This window comes from Triturus cristatus, chromosome 8, assembly GCF_964204655.1.
Source record: "Triturus cristatus chromosome 8, aTriCri1.1, whole genome shotgun sequence".
Classification (NCBI taxonomy): Eukaryota; Metazoa; Chordata; class Amphibia; order Caudata; family Salamandridae; genus Triturus; species Triturus cristatus.
In genome coordinates this window covers 484,339,797-484,357,154 of record NC_140591.1, presented here as the reverse complement: position 1 = coordinate 484,357,154, position 17,358 = coordinate 484,339,797, and the positions used below count along the sequence as shown (strand labels likewise).

At 43.8% G+C, this 17,358-nt stretch overlaps 1 long non-coding RNA gene across 1 annotated transcript in view; it reads left to right on the top strand.

The window, feature by feature from the left end:
• Window positions 1–17,358, top strand: part of LOC146802389 (uncharacterized) — a 340,705-nt gene that overhangs the window by 45,640 nt on the left and 277,707 nt on the right. The window contains exon 3 of the long non-coding RNA XR_014967381.1: window positions 3,474–3,591. This is a non-coding gene — a long non-coding RNA (uncharacterized LOC146802389). The remainder of the gene's footprint in view (window positions 1–3,473; window positions 3,592–17,358) is intronic.

Sequence of the window (17,358 nt, the reverse complement as noted above, 5' to 3'; positions counted from 1 at the left end):
GCTCTGACTATTTCCCTTAAGTTATGACCTCTTGCAAAATTTACTTTTTGATGCCTTATTGATGCTAATTAATTATTTAATCTAGTTAATTAAATAGTTTTTCCTTTTGTAATTATTCTTAAAATGTGAAGCCGTCCTTATGGATTTGACTTTGAATTTTGTCTAGCAAAGATTTTCTTTATCTGTACAAGGGCCCCGTCCTTTGGAAAGCGCACATACCTAATCCAACGCATCAACTTGTTTAACTTTTTAGTTAAGGCACTGATAAAACCCTATGGTATTTTGCAAACAGACCTATGTATTAATAGTTCGGGTCACAAAATATTGAATCGTAGTGGGTTGCAATTCAACCTTCCTCATGAATATTAAGGTGGCAGATTGCAAATTCTGATACACTATGATATGCTGCCATCACAGGGAGTGAGACCTGTGGGGCCACAAGACAGCTATGCCTGAAATTGTTGAAAAAAAGCAATAATATTTTAAGAATGCAGGCTGGTTTTTTTCAAGGAAAAATGTGTTTTAATAATAAACAAATAAAACTTTTGCCCAGCTTTTTTTAGGATCACACAGTGGTCCAGTGGACCACTGCCTACTCCTAAAAGATGTTTTTATCAACATTCATTAAGGAAGGGGTCCCTTGGATATCCCTTCTCATTTGGGAATGTGTTACCACTATCTCTGTGTAGTCAGTAAAATATTACTGATTTGCGATCGGATTTCAGTTGCAAAACATTAATACATTCCATCGCAAATTGCTATATGAAAGGGATATCCTAAACACACCCCTTCCATCTTACGATTGAGGGCCTGATTCACAAAGGTACACTTACACTTTTGTGTAAGTTTACTATTTTTTGGTATTCACAAACTAGGAGTTTTAGTTAACTAACAGTAATTTTACAAAGGGGGAGACCTTGTACATAAAAAGATAGGCCAGTCCCGTCTTTTTATGGATGGAGTTCTCAGTTATTAAATTTCTATGAGTAATATTAAACTTGTAGTTTGTGAATCCCCCAAAAATTGTAAATTTAGACAAAAGTGTAATTTTATCTTTGTGAATCAGGCTCTTGGTATGTAGTCGTAATCCCAAATTGTGCTTCAGTAACATGATACTGAATCTCTATTTGGGTTTGGTGCATACAAAAAAGCTATTTTGCAGTTGCAAGTGCTCGGATTTGGCAAATCAGAGGCTGTGCGAGCACAAAATAGCTTAGTACAATTGGCCCTAAATTTATTTGAAAATAACAGTACGAAATCTTGGGGTCTGTGTACAAAACGTTAAAAAGGTGTGACAGAGCACTACTAAGGCTTGGTAAGCCTAACAACACCAAAACAATGGGCATATCCCTTTTAAGGACGAAATCCCTGGGGGCGTGGCTTGGCGCCTGCGGATGATGGCGGCGCTCCGGTGAAGCTCCGGGGCGGTGTTCGGCGACATGCCGGTTCCTGCTCTGGTCTCCTGACGACGACCGACTGACGAAGTGTCGGAATATGCCCTGACCCCACACGTCACCGCCGAATGCATCTTGGAGACTTCGCGACGCCGCAACTGGCATTCGTAAGTCCTGTCAGGATTTACTCGGTTGCGGCCGCCATCTTGGGCTCGCTGAGCGACGCGCACTATGAGGCGGTTGCTCCAACGTCAGCTCCAGCGCTCTGTATGCCTGCAATTGCACGTTCCTAATGGCTCTTAATTTGCCTGCTTTCCTGTTTCTTCACTCTCACACGGAGCGTCAGCATTTTTGGACTGCCTATTCCCTCTAAAGCGCAAGGACGACGTTCCTTCATGGAGTGCTCTGGTTTTATATGTCTGCTTCTATGTTCTTTCTTCAGCCAGGACTTCATTAATGCCCCTTTCCTCTGATTTTATTCGTAAGCAGCAATTTGTTTCACTACAGCACGCCAGGTGGCCCTCTGCTGTTGGTGCTCCTTCTCACTGCGGACTCTTGTGAGGTATGTGATGGGACTTTTCTTTTCATCCTTTTGTTCCTCTGATTGAGCTCATTTTGCATTACACAGTGAGTTGGTGCCACCCTTCTGCATTATAGCGCCGCATGGATAATATTTTGATCCTTTTACGGATGGCTTCCTCCACTTTTTTTTGTGTGCGTTTTGATGACTGTTTTCATCGCGGTGCTGTGAAGTTGGCTGCATTCCTTTCCTGAGGTATTCGGACGTCGTCGCACTCCTGCTGTGCTCTTTCTTGTGTTGCCTTCATTCTTGCTTCCTGTGACCTTCATTGTGTCAGCCATTCCACGGATTCGCCACATGGGCAGACTTAAGTCAGTGTCACGCTTGCCTCGTTCTACCAAACCTCAGCTTGTGAAGAATTCCAAGGTTTTCTCTGCTTTGTCGCAACTAGAAGATTCTCTTAACTCATCTAGCTCAGATACGCCAATGGATCCTTCCAGGAACCCGCAGGATACTTCTAAATCTAACACGAAAAGACTCAAGTCAAACTCTCTTTCACCTCCAAAGCATTCGGGGCCAGTATCCATGGAATTGTTGTTGGAAGAGATAAGGTCCTTACGTCCTTTTATGGAAGAGACTAATATTAAGCTCCAGGTCCTTACGGATAATTGGTTGCAAATGGAAACGAGGGTAACTTCAATTGAAAAATCTGTTCAGTCGTTCCAAGAGACATCCTCTGTGGTCTCCAACTTGAAATCCCAAGTATCTGATCTTCAACAACAAGTGGAGCAGCTGGAAAACAGAAACAGGCGCAATAACCTCCGTATTTATGGCCTGGTTGAAGGACTTGAGGGGTCTGACCCAATCACCTTCTTCAAGTCGTTCCTTCCCAAGCTCTTGCATCTGGCGCAGGACAAGTCCCTCAACATTCAACGAGCTCACAGGCTGGGTCGACCACCTTCCTCTACTTCTTCATCTCAGAGGCCCAGAGGGGTCATCATCTACTTTTTGGAATATACTGACCTTTTGATGGTTTTAGCGGCGGCCAAATCCTCTCCGAATTTAACCTGGTCTGGCTCACCCCTGTTCTTCGCGCAGGACTATGCTACGGCTACGGCCACTCGGCGAAAGGCTTTTCTGAATTTAAGAGCGGATCTGCGGGCGATGGGGGTGCGATACGGCCTTTATCACCCATGTTTATTCAAAGTTACTTATAATAACAAGACTACAACTTATGAAGATCCAGTGCGCTTACAAAGTTTAATCAATGCGCACAAATCATCTGCCATGGATGCCTCCGGACCATCATCCTCTGCTTATGGCTGACTAGTGTTTTTATAATTCTCCTATGGCTAATGCATTTTATGCTGTGTTTCTTTAGAAACTTTTTTTTTGGTTGTAGTTCACCTGAATTTTTCTGATTCTTCGAATGCCCTCGTTGCTGACTCTTTTATTGTTTAGGCATGTTGGTTGTTCCTTGTTTTCCTTGTTTAGTCATGGTTCCATCATGATTTCCTGGTCTGTTTTAATCCTTTGTTCTCCTTTTTTTCGTCCTACAGGAGTTTGTCCTCGTGTTTGATGATGTCTCTCGACCCCTGCCTCGATGCTCCCCGGTGTGCTGCCTCACCCTTGTGGTTCCTTCCTCCCTCCACCCTTTCTCGTATCTTCCCTTCGTAGGTATGTTTTTTCCCTACTTCCTTATTTACCTTCCTGGTGCATCTGTTGGTTTTTCCTTTTTCCCTTCCCTTTTACCTTTTCTCTTATTTGTGTTATTGTTCACACACTTTCATGGTGATTTATTATCTCTGATCGGAATTCTTTGCCTCTGTGAGGATTGCATTCTCCTTTCTTCTTGGTACACTCATTTCTCAACTTTTCTCCCCCTTCTGGCTTCCTATTCCAGTGTCTCTATTATTCTCTTATACTCTCCGTTTTATGTTAATGCTTTTGCTCCTATCTCTTGTGAGAATTGCATTCCCTGTCCTTCTGGCTCCATTTTTCTCTCTACTTCTTCCTTATTTCTGGCTTTCTGGGTCATTTCAGACACTGTCGCATTTTATTCTCCCTCTCTTGCTACGGTTCACACTTGTGATCACTTGTTTTCTTTCTTTTACTTCAACATGTTTCCACTAGTTTTTCTTTTTTCTTTCTGTCTTCTCTACTTTTCATGGGTTTTTCTTTTACTGGCTCTGTTATTCACATTTTTTGTAGATAAGTTACTGTCATGTCGTTGAATATATTGTCATGGAATGTGAAGGGTATTAATTCTCCGATTAAGCGTCAACGGATTTTGTCGCACCTTGCCAAACTGAATGTTGATATTGCATTCCTCCAAGAAACGCATTTAACTGAGGTTGAATCTGTTAAGCTTAAACGTGGTTGGGTGGGTGAACTGTTTTATTTACAAGGTGATGGCAAACGCAATGGTGTAGCAGTCCTTTGTCGCAAGTCTCTTCCCTTCCAGGTCCTTACCCATGAATCGGATGCTTCTGGTCGATGGGTTTACGCCAAGTTATCGCTCAGAGGTGTCCCAGTCTCTCTTCTCAATGTTTATGGTCCTACCATGGGCGAACCTTCTTTTTGGGCTGATTTCTCTCCACTTTTAACTAAATTTATGGACCATAACTTTATTTTGGCGGGGGATTGTAATCAACCTCTCGATCCTTTTATCGATAGGGTGTCCACAGCCCCCTATATTCCCAACAAGCCCCACAAGCTGTTTAGCCATGCTATTTCACAGCATAAACTAGTAGATTCCTGGCGCCTTTGCAATCCAAAGTTGCGGGAGTACACTTTTTATTCTCCCTGTCACCATTCCCAGTCACGACTTGACTACATCTTTGTTTCCCACAACCTCGCTCAATCACTCTTACACTCTGAGATAGGCCCAATATTGCTCTCTGACCATGCTCCTGTTCTTACAAGTGTTGATGTATTCCCTAACAATGTTGGCCCCAGGAGATGGCGTTTCAACAATTCCCTCCTTGCAGACCCCAAATTTACAGCCACCTTTACTTCCTTTTTTGATGAATTTTTCCTCCTTAATGCTGACGATACTCTCCCTGACCACACTATTTGGGATGCTTTTAAAGCAGCAGCACGTGACTTTATTATTAGTTACGTTGCGAACAAACGTAAGAACGCCCGAAGGTTCACTAAAAATCTCCTTTCTGACATTAAAACACTGGAACATGCGTATTTCACTTCTCACTCTGCTGACAGCCTGACAGCTCTTATCGCAGCAAAAATGAAGTTTAATGAGAAGTCTACGAAGGATGCCTCCTTGTACCTGTTGAAGTCTACTGCTAAATTTTATGGGGGTAGGAACAAGGCAGGAAAGCTCCTAGCTAATTATTTGAAGATTAAGCATAATAAGTTAAATATTGAATCTGTTTATGACTCTGATGATAATTTAAAACACATGGATGTTGATATTCTCGCTGAATTTTCACGTTTTTACGAAACTCAGTCTACTCCCAGTTCCCTTGCTCGTTTCTTCTCTACCATTCACACACCAGCTGATTTCCCTCTAGATCTCTCCTCTTTAGAATCGGACGTCACACAACAGGAATTACTTCATGCATTGCAACATCTCAAACCCAACAAAGCCCCTGGTCCTGACGGCTTCACCGTCGAATTCTACCTTCATTTTTCTAAATTGTTGATTCCACGACTTCATTCTCTTCTCCATACTTTTATTTCCCGCGGTGCCTCCTCAGGTACGTTTTCGGATGCCAATATTTGCCTCATACCTAAACCTGGGAAGGATGCACACTACTGCAAAAATTATAGGCCCATATCCCTAGTCAATATTGACTACAAACTCTTCGCTAAAACATTAGCGATCCGATTGGACCACCTTCTCCCCGATCTTCTAGGCGAGGAGCAATCTGGGTTTGTTAAGGGCCGACATATTACGGACAACACTCGACTTTTATTCAACATCCTGTCAAAATCCTCCCGTTGCCAGCACTCACTTGCAGCGATTGCCCTTGACGCCGAAAAGGCTTTTGACCGGGTTGAGTGGCGCTATCTCTTTCACACTCTCACTTGGTTTGGTTTTGGCCCTAGATTTATTTCTTTAGTTTCCCTGTTATATTCCCATCCTAGAGCGGCAGTATTTGCGAATGGTCAAATCTCCTCCTACTTCGACCTAGGCAGAGGCGTTCGCCAGGGTTGCCCTCTGTCCCCTTTTCTTTTTAACCTTGCTTTGGAGCCTTTTCTGTCCAGGCTGCGTCAAAATCCTGCCATCCATGGTTTTCAGATTGCAGACTCGCATATTAAACTCGCTGCTTATGGAGATGATATTTTACTCTTTCTTTCCAACCCTGCAGAATCCATCCCTGCTTTTATGACTGAAGTCAGAACTTTTTCCTCTATCTCTGGGTATAAACTTAACCATGATAAATGTGAGATCCTTCCCCTGACCAAATTTACTTTCAAGCAAGAATTTATTGACTCTCGGTTTGCTTGGTGTCCTTCCCACATTAAATATCTTGGTCTATACATTACCCCCTCAATTTCAGACACTATTTCTTTATGTATGTCCAAATGCGCACAAAACATTGCAGATCTCACAGCAAGGTGGCATCCTTTATACCTTTCCTGGTGGGGCCGTCTTGACACTATTAAAATGATGATTTCTCCTATTGTTCTATACACACTTTCCAATATCCCAGTCCCCATCCCAACAAAATTCTTTTCAAAGATTAATTCAGCGCTATCCTCGTTTTTATGGAACTCCAAAAAAAACAGAATGTCTCTTGCTAGACTCATCCGTCCTGCCTCTGAAGGTGGTGTCAACTTTCCTGACTTCCCTGCATACCAGAAGGCCTTTTTATTGCGTCAAGCTTCCCTCTGGTTACAAGATCCCACTTCCCCCTGCCCTCTGTGGCTTAAGGTTGAACGTTCTCTCCTCTCCCCGTTCTCTTTCGCAGAATATCTTGCTTTTTCCCGTAAACCCTCTTTGATTCCTACTTCCATTCACAAGTATACTCTTAAGCTTTTACTGTCGGCTGCTCCTGGCCCTCCTATGATCGTTGCTGGTTTCCTTTCTTCCACTATCTGGCATAATAAATATCTCCTAATTGGTCGCAAGCCCTTTTATTGGAAATCTTGGAGAACCTGAGGTTTGATTTGGATTTCGCAGCTTTTCTCTGGTTCCACCTTTGTTTCTTTTCCTGATCTCTGTTCTTCCTTTGGCTTACCCCAATCCTTTTTCTCCAAATATCTTCTACTTAAGGCTGCTGTCCTGGAGATGCATGAGCGACTTTCGGGTTCTCCTTCTCCCCCTATTTCTCATACCCCTATTTTTCGACTTCATTCCCTCCTCCGTACTGCCCCCAAAGCGTCTCTTATCTATAAATACCTTCACACACCTGAGTCACTTAGACCTAAATCCAAGGTTGAACTTCAATGGGAAAATGACCTCGGGATAGATTGGCAGATATTTTTATGGGACAAAATCTGGACAAAATTGCGTAAAACTTCTAGAGCGGCTTCGTTGACACAATCCCTATTTTTTATCTACAACAGATTACTTCATACTCCTTCTACACTACATAAGCGATTTCCTACTACCCCGGACAAATGCTGGTCGTGTGATGCTCCCAATGCTACCTTACTTCACATGATATTTCTTTGCAAACATGTACATGATTTTTGGCTACAGGTGTGGGCTCAAGTCAATGTTATTTTTCATACTTGTATTCCTTTTTCTCTTACTCACCTTTACCTGGGCAGTTTATCCACTAGCTGGAATAATGTAGATATGTCTGCTCGCATTGTTGATTTGTTATTGGCTGTTGCTTTTCAGCAGATTACTGTTAATTGGAAAAATGCATCCAATATTTCTTTCAAAGCGTGGTGGTATAATGTCTGTCATAACCATAGACTTGATAATGTCTTTGTCTTTCCTGTTCAATTAGCAGCTAAACGTGCAGACTTGTGGCTCCCCATTACGCTATATTTAGATAATTGTGCTGCTCGCTCCTCCCTTCCATCACCTGCTCAACAAGAAGTTCCCAAACCCCCATGATACCCTTTTCACGTTCAGAATTTTTCATCTTGCTGTTTTATTTTCATGCTCTTGTAATTAGACGTTTAGTCATGATTGATATAATTTCTTTGTTTCTTTTCAATGCCCATGTTCATTGCTGTGTTGTGTACTTTCTCTTACATATTGCATTTTTGTAATCCCCTTCCCCCCCCTTTTTCTACCCCCTCTCCCTCTCCCCTCCTTCCTAATTGATATTCTGTATTGCATTTTCCTTTTCATTGTCTAATAAAATTCTTTTAAACTTAAAAAAAGGACGAAATCCCTCACTTACCAGAGGTGACATGCTTCATCATTTGGGATTCTCCTCCCAAAGGAAACACCTAGTTCCATTGGGGGCTACAACCCCCTCTCTACGAGGGAGGAGCTCAGGGATGTTTTCAAATGTAGGTAGAGTTTACTAAATCCACAAGTGATGAGTAACGATAATGTGAGTGAGGGTGCAGGGCAAAGCATAAACAAATGTGAAGAAAGTGCAATTAAAACTGGCTAGGGAGCGTAAATAATGTATTTTATTCTAATACACTCACTGCCAGAGTTAAAAAACAGTGCACCAGCGGTATAGATTTAAACCGCTTGGGTAGAATGAAAAGTAATGGTCAACATGTTTCAGCCTGGAGCCCAATCGTGGGTGTGGCTTTCGTCAGTACCTCTAATGGTGCTGCTGCGTGAATATGTGAGTGATGTAAACACAAAAAGGATATATGAACAGGAACTTAAATCAGTCCATCTGTTCTTCTAGGAAACATTACCTAAGGAAAAAATAAACAAAACACAGAATAGTGTATAATTCAGCTGTGATTCCATTATGTGATGCCAGAGGTAAAGTGCTGTGGATTAAAACCAAAGTACAAGGCTTACCCGCAGGCTGCTGGGTAAGCAACCCACCTCAACCTGGCGACAGCTCAGGAGGGGGGCACCGCTCTAGGAAGAAACGATGTACAAACCATTAGTTGGTCATCCTATACATAGGTCCTATTGAAAACATTGATCCAGTTCTAGACCTAATATAGGGATTCAGTCATGAGCATATAGTGTGAAAAAAACCATTTATTTTCACATTGTGCAGCAGCTTATCCTAAAATTAGTGTGTAATTACATTTTAAAAGACAATGCCTTGCATATTCACAGTGCTTTCACTCATAGAACTATGAATAGACACAAAACATGTTCTGCTCCTTCTTTTCCCTCCACTTTCTGACTGATTCCACACCTTTCTTTCTACTATGGACTCACCAACATGCTTTTAAGACTCTTACCTCTTTCCATTCAATTCATTCCACTAACAGGCACACATGCCCACTGTTAGAAATGATATTTCTGGTTGGCTAGGGCAAGCGCCTAAGCCAGGCAGAAACCACCACTCTAGTCAGGGCAAGGGAGTTACACGCTGAAAATAACCCCTGCTCACCCCGTTGGTAGCTTGGCATGAGCAGTCAGGCTTATCCCAGAGGCAAGGTGTGAAGCGTTTTCATAACACACACACAGCAGCGACACACTAGGCACACCAGAAAAGAAACTCCACACAAGGTTATGTAAAAGTAGACTTTGTATTACTCATGAAACACATTAGAACGCAATCACATATATACACCATGCCACCTGGCACTAGGTATCACTTTACAGGGGATTATATACAGTACAGGGCCAATCGGGCCACTGTCATAACCATTAGCACACACAGTGATGAGGAATAAACACAACCAGTTGCGACTGCTAAAGGTGCTCTTAGCACCACAAATTAGGCATCAACATTTTAGGCAAACATCTTAACTCAGCACCCGTACACCACAGAAACACCTGCCACGGTGCACATCACATGAGGCATGAACATCAGGACAGTGCTTGGCATGGCACATTATGCATAACATAATCAGCAGTAGGGCAGTAGGGCAGTACATCAGGCCCACCTTAGGCCTATACCTCAGCAGCGACAGGGACCTCTAATACCTCTGGCACAGGGGTGCTGTGCCCCAAGTCAATGTTTCCCAGCCGGGGCCCTGTCCTGGGCTCACCCCGCAATGCCAAAAAAAGGGTGGGTGAGGTGGTTGCAACTCACCCCTGTCTGCTTCTCAGGACACTGACCCCGGCGCTGCCCTAAATCTGCAGCTGCCCATGATCATGTGGTGCAGCTGTAATCATGCCGGGAATGTGGGGGAAGAGTCGGTGCCACTAAGCACCCAGGGGAAACTCTCCACTGACCCCCTCGGGCCAGAGAACCACAGCGCGGCCCAGGTCAAGGGACACTCCGTCCCCCAAGGCACTCACCCACTCACTCTGGGGTGTTCTCCCAGAGCCCCTGTGGATGGTTCTGGTGGAGGCACCATGCCTCTTAAGGACAATCCTGCCGCTGCTTCTTCCCGCCACACAGGAGCCGAACCCAGAGCGTAGTCTCCGGCATAGACATCTGCTGGAGGCAGCTCTGCCCTTAACCAGGCAGTTGCCGCCTGACTTCCTCTGAAGGGTAGAAGAAGCCGTGAGGCCCCGTCTCTCCGACCGGCCGTCCTCGCACACAGTCAGGCACAAACTTGTGTCTGACTTCCGGCTTCTCCACCGCAGCTGCTTTCTTCATGGATGGGAACCACACATGGCTATCCCCACCCACGGTAAGGCTCTCCTGCCTGTCTTCCGCTCCGCGGAATACTGCAGCGCTCGTGAGCGCAATGGAACCACCAAAGGGCTCCTCATGCTCCTCCACATGACCCGCAACAGTAGGTGAGATGGGCACAGCGCAACCCACTTTCCCGGCAGCCCCAGCAGCACCCAGCCAGTCCACAGCCCAAAGACCAGCAGCGCTCTCCCAACTCTGCTTGAAGGAGACATCAGTGCACTCTAGTGTGCTGATTGCTTGCCAGGGAAATTAAGTGCTCACAGCACTTTCAGTTCCCCAATGTCCCATAGGGCAGGGCTGGGCCCAGGCAGGCCAGCTCATAGGGCCCTCCAGCAGAGGGGCAGTTCTTTGTGGCAGTTCCTCCTGGCGCCCAGCAGTCCTTCAGCAATACAGCTCCAAAGCAGGTTTAACAAAACATGGGGTCACAGCCCCAATATTTATACCACAAATGTGTTTGTTCTTCCCTCTGGCACAGGGCACTGTGCCCAGTCCAAACCACTTCTGAGGACTCTCACACCTTTCTCTAGAGGTGCACGACCACCTCCTTTGTCAGTGTAGGTTCTGGCCCCAGACACACCACAGGGGGGGGTGGAGCCACATTGTGGAAGGCAGGTACAGTCCCATTCAGGCCCAGGTGCTACTCCTCCCACTACTCCAAATGCAGATTGGCCTATTCAACCTAGTGCTGACTCACCCAGCCCCTCTGGAGCCACTGCACCTCCCCAGTCCTGTCACTCCAGAGCCAGACATGCAATACACATCAGGCAGGCACAAAGACACATAGCACACAGAAATGCCCACTTCTAAAAGTGGCATTTCTAAAATAGTGATAATAAATCTGTGAACACCATTAAGCAGCATTTATTACCACTATTCCAATCATTCAAAACTTGACCACTCTACATCTCTCAGGTCAGGTGTTACCACTGAAGCACATATCAGGGAATCCCTAATGCATTCCTATGAGAGGGAAGCCTCACTGTAGTGATAAACCAAAATGGCTGTTTGTCACTACCAGGACATGCCACACAGTTAAGGCACATGTCCTACCTTTTACCTACAGCGCACCCTGCCCATAGGACCAGCTCGGGCCTAACTTAGGGGTGGCTGATATGTAGTAAAAGGGGAGACACAGACGTGGCAACCACTTTATGTGTCATGTCACAGTGGCAGTAAACTGCAATGGCAGAGGCCTGATACAGGTTTGAAAGGCTACTTTGGTGGGTGACGCAAGCAGCTCTGCAAGCCCACCAGTAGCAGTTAATTTACGGGCCCTGAGTATAGGAGATACCACTTTACAAGGGACTGAAATGTAAATTAAATATGCCAAACAGGTGTAGACCAACCCTACCAAGTTTACCATGGAGAGCACATGCACTTTACACTGGACAGCAGTGATAAAGCGCCCAGAGTCCTACAACCACTGACACCAAGTCAGAAAAAATACCAGGAGGAAGGCAAAAAGTTCAGGAATGACCCTGCAAAAAGGGCCGAGTCTAACACCCACCATTCCCAATAACATCTTATACCTGCCCTTTATTAATCAACTTCATTAATGTACCTCTAATCCAAACACTAGAATAAATGCATGACCTTTCAAGAGCACAATCTTAATAACTTTAACACAACTTATTCTACTAGGGAAAGAAAGCACAAATTACTAATCTATTACCTTTAACCTTGGGTTTTGAAGTAGCATGCTACTCGCCACAAAGCTCTTCAAGGCCTCACCAGGAGCAGTAAGTGCTATATAAATACAATTATACAATTATAATTACATGCGTCTATTATCCACTGTGCCAAACAAATTTTAGTTCTGTGGCTCTCTGGTTACAGACAGACATCTGCAGTGATCAAATCAACTACATAAGCTTTCATAATGTAAGAGTACATTTCCAATCAGTTACTTTAACTTTTATTTATTTTCATTTAAGGTGTGTGCGCTACATTTTATATATATTTTCCTGAAGGTGACGGACAGACAAAATGGCTGTGGAATATTTTGTTCTCTTTGGCCACTTCTTTACGCTACACTGAATTCCATGATTTTCACCAGTCCCTAGTTTCAATGTCCCTTTGCCATGATTGTCTGAGAGTTAAGTTTTCATCTGTTACTGTATTCTACTCAAGTAGTTGTGTGGCAATGGGATTTTTACATACTCTTACAGTGTGCAGTGTGCTGTTTTGTTTGCTCTGTAAAGTTGGCAGCTCACCACAAAAGGGACTGGTGTGAGTTCTGCCCCCCACCCTATTTCTTTTTCCCAATATACATGAGCTCAGTCCTTACCTAGTCCACTCTTTACCCATTCTATACACCACATTGCGCCAATCCTGTGCCTCACTGTATTGGCTGACTCTTCTATCACTGAAACACTTTACCTGTTCCAGGTGTCCAAGTGCCCCATCCCTTACCGCCCCTTGGCAAAGGCCTCTCTAGAGCCACATCAATTTTCCAAACCCCTCTTTCAGGCATCACTTCATCCATGCTGCCTTTGGTCACTAGAGCTCCCCTACCTCTACAATTAAGCCCTTGAAGTAAGCAAACTTGAGTATTTGACCTCATAAAGATGATGGGCTGAGCCAGCAATACCAGTATTGAATAAATGAGCAATGTGAAAGCTTTCATCAGACTTTGACAGTGGGTTTTTCCAGCCTATAAAAGAAGTTTCATAATCTCACTTGTCCAACGAAGTTTACCCTGACTAAGAGTAATTCTCTACATCAAACTTTCCCCAACGGAATTCTGAAACTATGTAAAGGACAAAGTCCTGATAAGTAAAACAAACTTTAATAATCAGAGCACTTATAAATGTTTTCTAAGCTCTGGTGATAGGTTTTTAACCGAACTCGGTGGTACTCATGTGTCTCACTTGAATGAAAGGATAAACAAGTTGGAAGGAGCCCAACCAAGTCACTGAACTGCCAATCACATTTGATCTCAGCAGTGAGCACAATAGCCTATTCAGCTGTCCTACAGATCAGTGTATATTTCAGGAGTCAACAAGCAGGGGCAGAAGCTCTGCAGTCTTGCACCAATGATATAAAGGCAGTGCCTCTTCATCCTCTCCCTTGTTTAAGTTCAATACATTAAGAGGTAGACCTGCCTCCCCAGACATCAATCACTCCGTCCACTTCAAAATAAGCATGCCCTCCCCATCCACTCAGCCGGTGGCGTAAAGCAAAATGGTGGGAACTCCCATGCAGAATGTGATGACGGGCCGACTATCCCATATCTCATATTTTCATTGGCTTGGGGAAGAGTGGGGGCCCTTGAATAGTTGAGGGATCCCTGGGGCTGCAGGGGTCTATGTTACTCCCCTGCACTCAGCTTGTTTTGTCTCACAGACTTACAGTTCAGCTATGTGTGGAGCAGCAGCTGCTTTGTGTGTATTTTGAATTTCTTTTTACTTTTATAAGGCAGGGAGTGGTGGGACTCTGAGGGGCAGGCAGACCCTCATTTGAGAGACCACTACATTGCTGGTGAAGGATGGCATTGCAGTTCAGCAGTGTGTGACTTCTCAGAGCCATTTAGGACTGTATTCACCTGGCTTGAAGGTATTTTGAGTTGTTCTTTTGGGTTGGTAGAAGAAGGGCAGCTTATTTCTGGAAAGAGTGGTCCCAGTACTGCTGCAGAGAGTGTGCCGAGACTCTCCATGAGATCAGGCCCACCTTTGGGATGCTTGAGTCACCCTGTGGATCCATTGAGGTTTCTCCTTTAATTGTATGCACAGAATTAGAGTTGTGAGCCCACTGGTTCGTTTTAAGTGTGACCATTCATTGGTTTGCCACTAGCTGTAGAGCACTCAGTGGTGGATTGATGAGAATAGTTTTTTTTATTTGAATCCCCTCTTTCAGAAGGGTGGTTGTCTCAGTTCCTCTATACAATGAAGGAGAATAGAAGTGCTAAAAGGACGCATGTCTCTCTTTCTTTATCGGAGGAAGAGTTGGTGCCAGCAAGAAAGAGAAGGTCTTTGGGGTCTCCTATTTCATTCCCTGTAGGTGCTGCTCTGATGAATGCAGCTGAGGTGGAGGAAAGGATTGAGGCTATAGTTCTAAAGGTGCTAGCTGAAAAATCCAAGGGCAATCCTAAAGATTTGAGTGTGTCCAAACCCATCTGTGCTTCTCCTGTGGGTGGTTCTTCAGCTTCTGACACAGAGGTTCCAAGTACTTCATCTTTAAGTGAGTACAGTAGGAAGAGGAGATGCCCGAGTTATTGGAACAAATTAGTGACAATTTGAGTTTTATCGCTTGAGGATGGAGAGCCTGTTTCTGCAAAATGATAATCGTTTATCAATTGCTATGCCTGTTCATAAAAAGATAAAGGATTTAATCATTGGGGAATGGAAGGATGTGGAACATGCAAACATTATCCGTTTTTTGCAGAATCTATTCTCGTTGAAAGAATCTGAGGAGTTGCTTCCTCAAAAATTAAAAGTAGATGTGATTTTAGTCATAATCATTTTTTCTACCTTTGTCAATCCCGAGAACTTTGACCAATGGAAGCAGTGGACAAAAAGGTAGACAATGCCTTAATGAGATCTTTGCCACTAATAATTTGGGCCTCAAGGCTGGTACCTATTCAGCTTATGCTTCCCAGTCCCAGGTCAGAGACTTGCCAACTTTAGCAGTGGTGATAGAAGAGGGAACCATATACTCTGACCTCTTGATACAGATGGAGCAAGAAACAATGTTTTTAGCTGATGTCTCTTCTGACATTTTGAGAACAACAGAGGTGGAAGCAGGTGGCAGTATTGGCTACAAGGCATCTCTATATAAGGGAGTGAAAGGTGGACACTTTGTGGCCCTATTAAAGATTCCTTATGGAAAGAAATTATGTGAGGATCAAATAGATGCTATAACAATAGCTATTACAAAAGCTTTTAAGGACAGGAAGCATGCGTTACTCTTACAAGGGGAAGCATTCGAGTTCTTATAAGTTATGGGGCCTATATTCATATGACACTCCCAAGAAGGAGCAAAGTCTTCTTCTGGCAGGAACAAATTTGAGTCTTAGAAGTCTCTTGGGAAAAGTGAGTCAAAAACCCAGGCTGGAAGCTCCAGGCGGAAGTCCTAACTACTACCCTTTACCAGATTTTGACATATGCAGTGCATGGAAGGAACTAGAACATTCATCCTGTTTGGCAAAATGTTGTGTCTTACCAGTGGGTTTTTATCATTATTAAGAGCGGTTATCTGAAAGACTTCTTAGATAGTCCTCTAGACTCGAGGTCCATCTGTACTCCTGTTCGCAGAGATGTGATTAAATATGAAGCCCTATGGAGAGGATTCTGGCATCACAGAGCAAGAGGGCTATAGTTTCAGTTCAACAACATTTAATTCTCTTTTTAGTTTAAAAGCCATCAGGATCCTGTAGACAGGTGTTGGACTTAAAAAGAGTATATTCTTGGACAGAGACAATTTCCTTTAAAATGGTTACATTAAAGAACATTATTCCTATCTCTGGCTGACAGGCAAGAGTATCTTACCATCTTCAGGATGCCTATTTGCATTTCCCTAGCCACAAAAGAGATCAAACGTTTTTGTGATTTGCTGTGAACTGTCTCAATTTTCCATTCAGGGTTCTGCCTTTTGGACTTAAATTGTCCCAGCGATTTCATAAAAGTGTTGGTGCATTTCTTTATCAGAAAGTTATCTTCCTTCACCATTACCTGGATGATTGGTTGATCTACTCATCATCAAGAGCTCAGGTAGAGCAGCAAATGTAGAGGGTGTTCTCAGTCTTAAGAGGCTGTGGATTTTTGATAAACCTGGGAAAGTCACAGCTGGTGTAATCACAAGACTGATGCTTCTTAGGTACAAGATTTTGAGTGGACATGGGATTCATGGCACTTCTAGGGAGATAGTTAGTAAGATGCTATTACAGCGACAATATTTTTGGTGCCATGGGGCAGGTTTTATCTGCACAAGATCATAAGCCATATCCTGAGTTGTTCGAATCCGGTGTCTTAGGATCTTTATCTTTGAATCCGGATGTCCCAGTCTGTGCTCCAAGACTTGGGTTGGTGTATGGATTCATGGAATCTGTTGAGAGGGGTCCTGCATGCACCCACACCCTCCAATAGCCAAAATAACAGATGCCAACATAACAGTTTGCTGGCATGACTGGAAAATGAGCAGATTCAGCATCTTTGGTCTCTGTTTCAGAGTCTCAAGTACTCCATTTGGAGACCATTCGCCTGGCACTTATGGCTTTCTCTCACTTGCAAAAAGGAAAGATTGTACTTGTCAATACAGACAATATGATGACAAGATTATATATCAACAAGTGGAGGAATGAGATTGGTTACAACTTTCCAGAATTTCAGACCAGAAGTTTGATTGACAGAACTGAATGTGATTTCTATCTCTGCAGTCTGTATTCATGGAATCTGCAATACCATTGCGGACAATCTGACAAGGGGTTTCTGGCTTATCAGAAATTTCCCTTAGTTGGGGAAAGCCACTGGTTTATCTAGTTACCTCTCCTTTAATTTCTCATATGAAAAAACTTTGTTTAAGTAGGAGATTAGAGGGCAAGTGGGGAGTAAAGGTGCCATCGTGCCAATGTCCCGGTGGTTTTCTTAATGCTCACTATGCTTTTCCCCTCATGCATAAGGTTTTAATAAGAGTGAGTACAAAGAGGGCCTCAGTGATATTGATTGCTACTGGATGGCCCAGCTCATGTTGGTTTCCTTTCCTGATAGCAATGAGAGACTCTCAGAACTGGTGCTACGTATGTCCCCTTTTCCCTTAGCTTTTCCAATTTTACATCAGATGA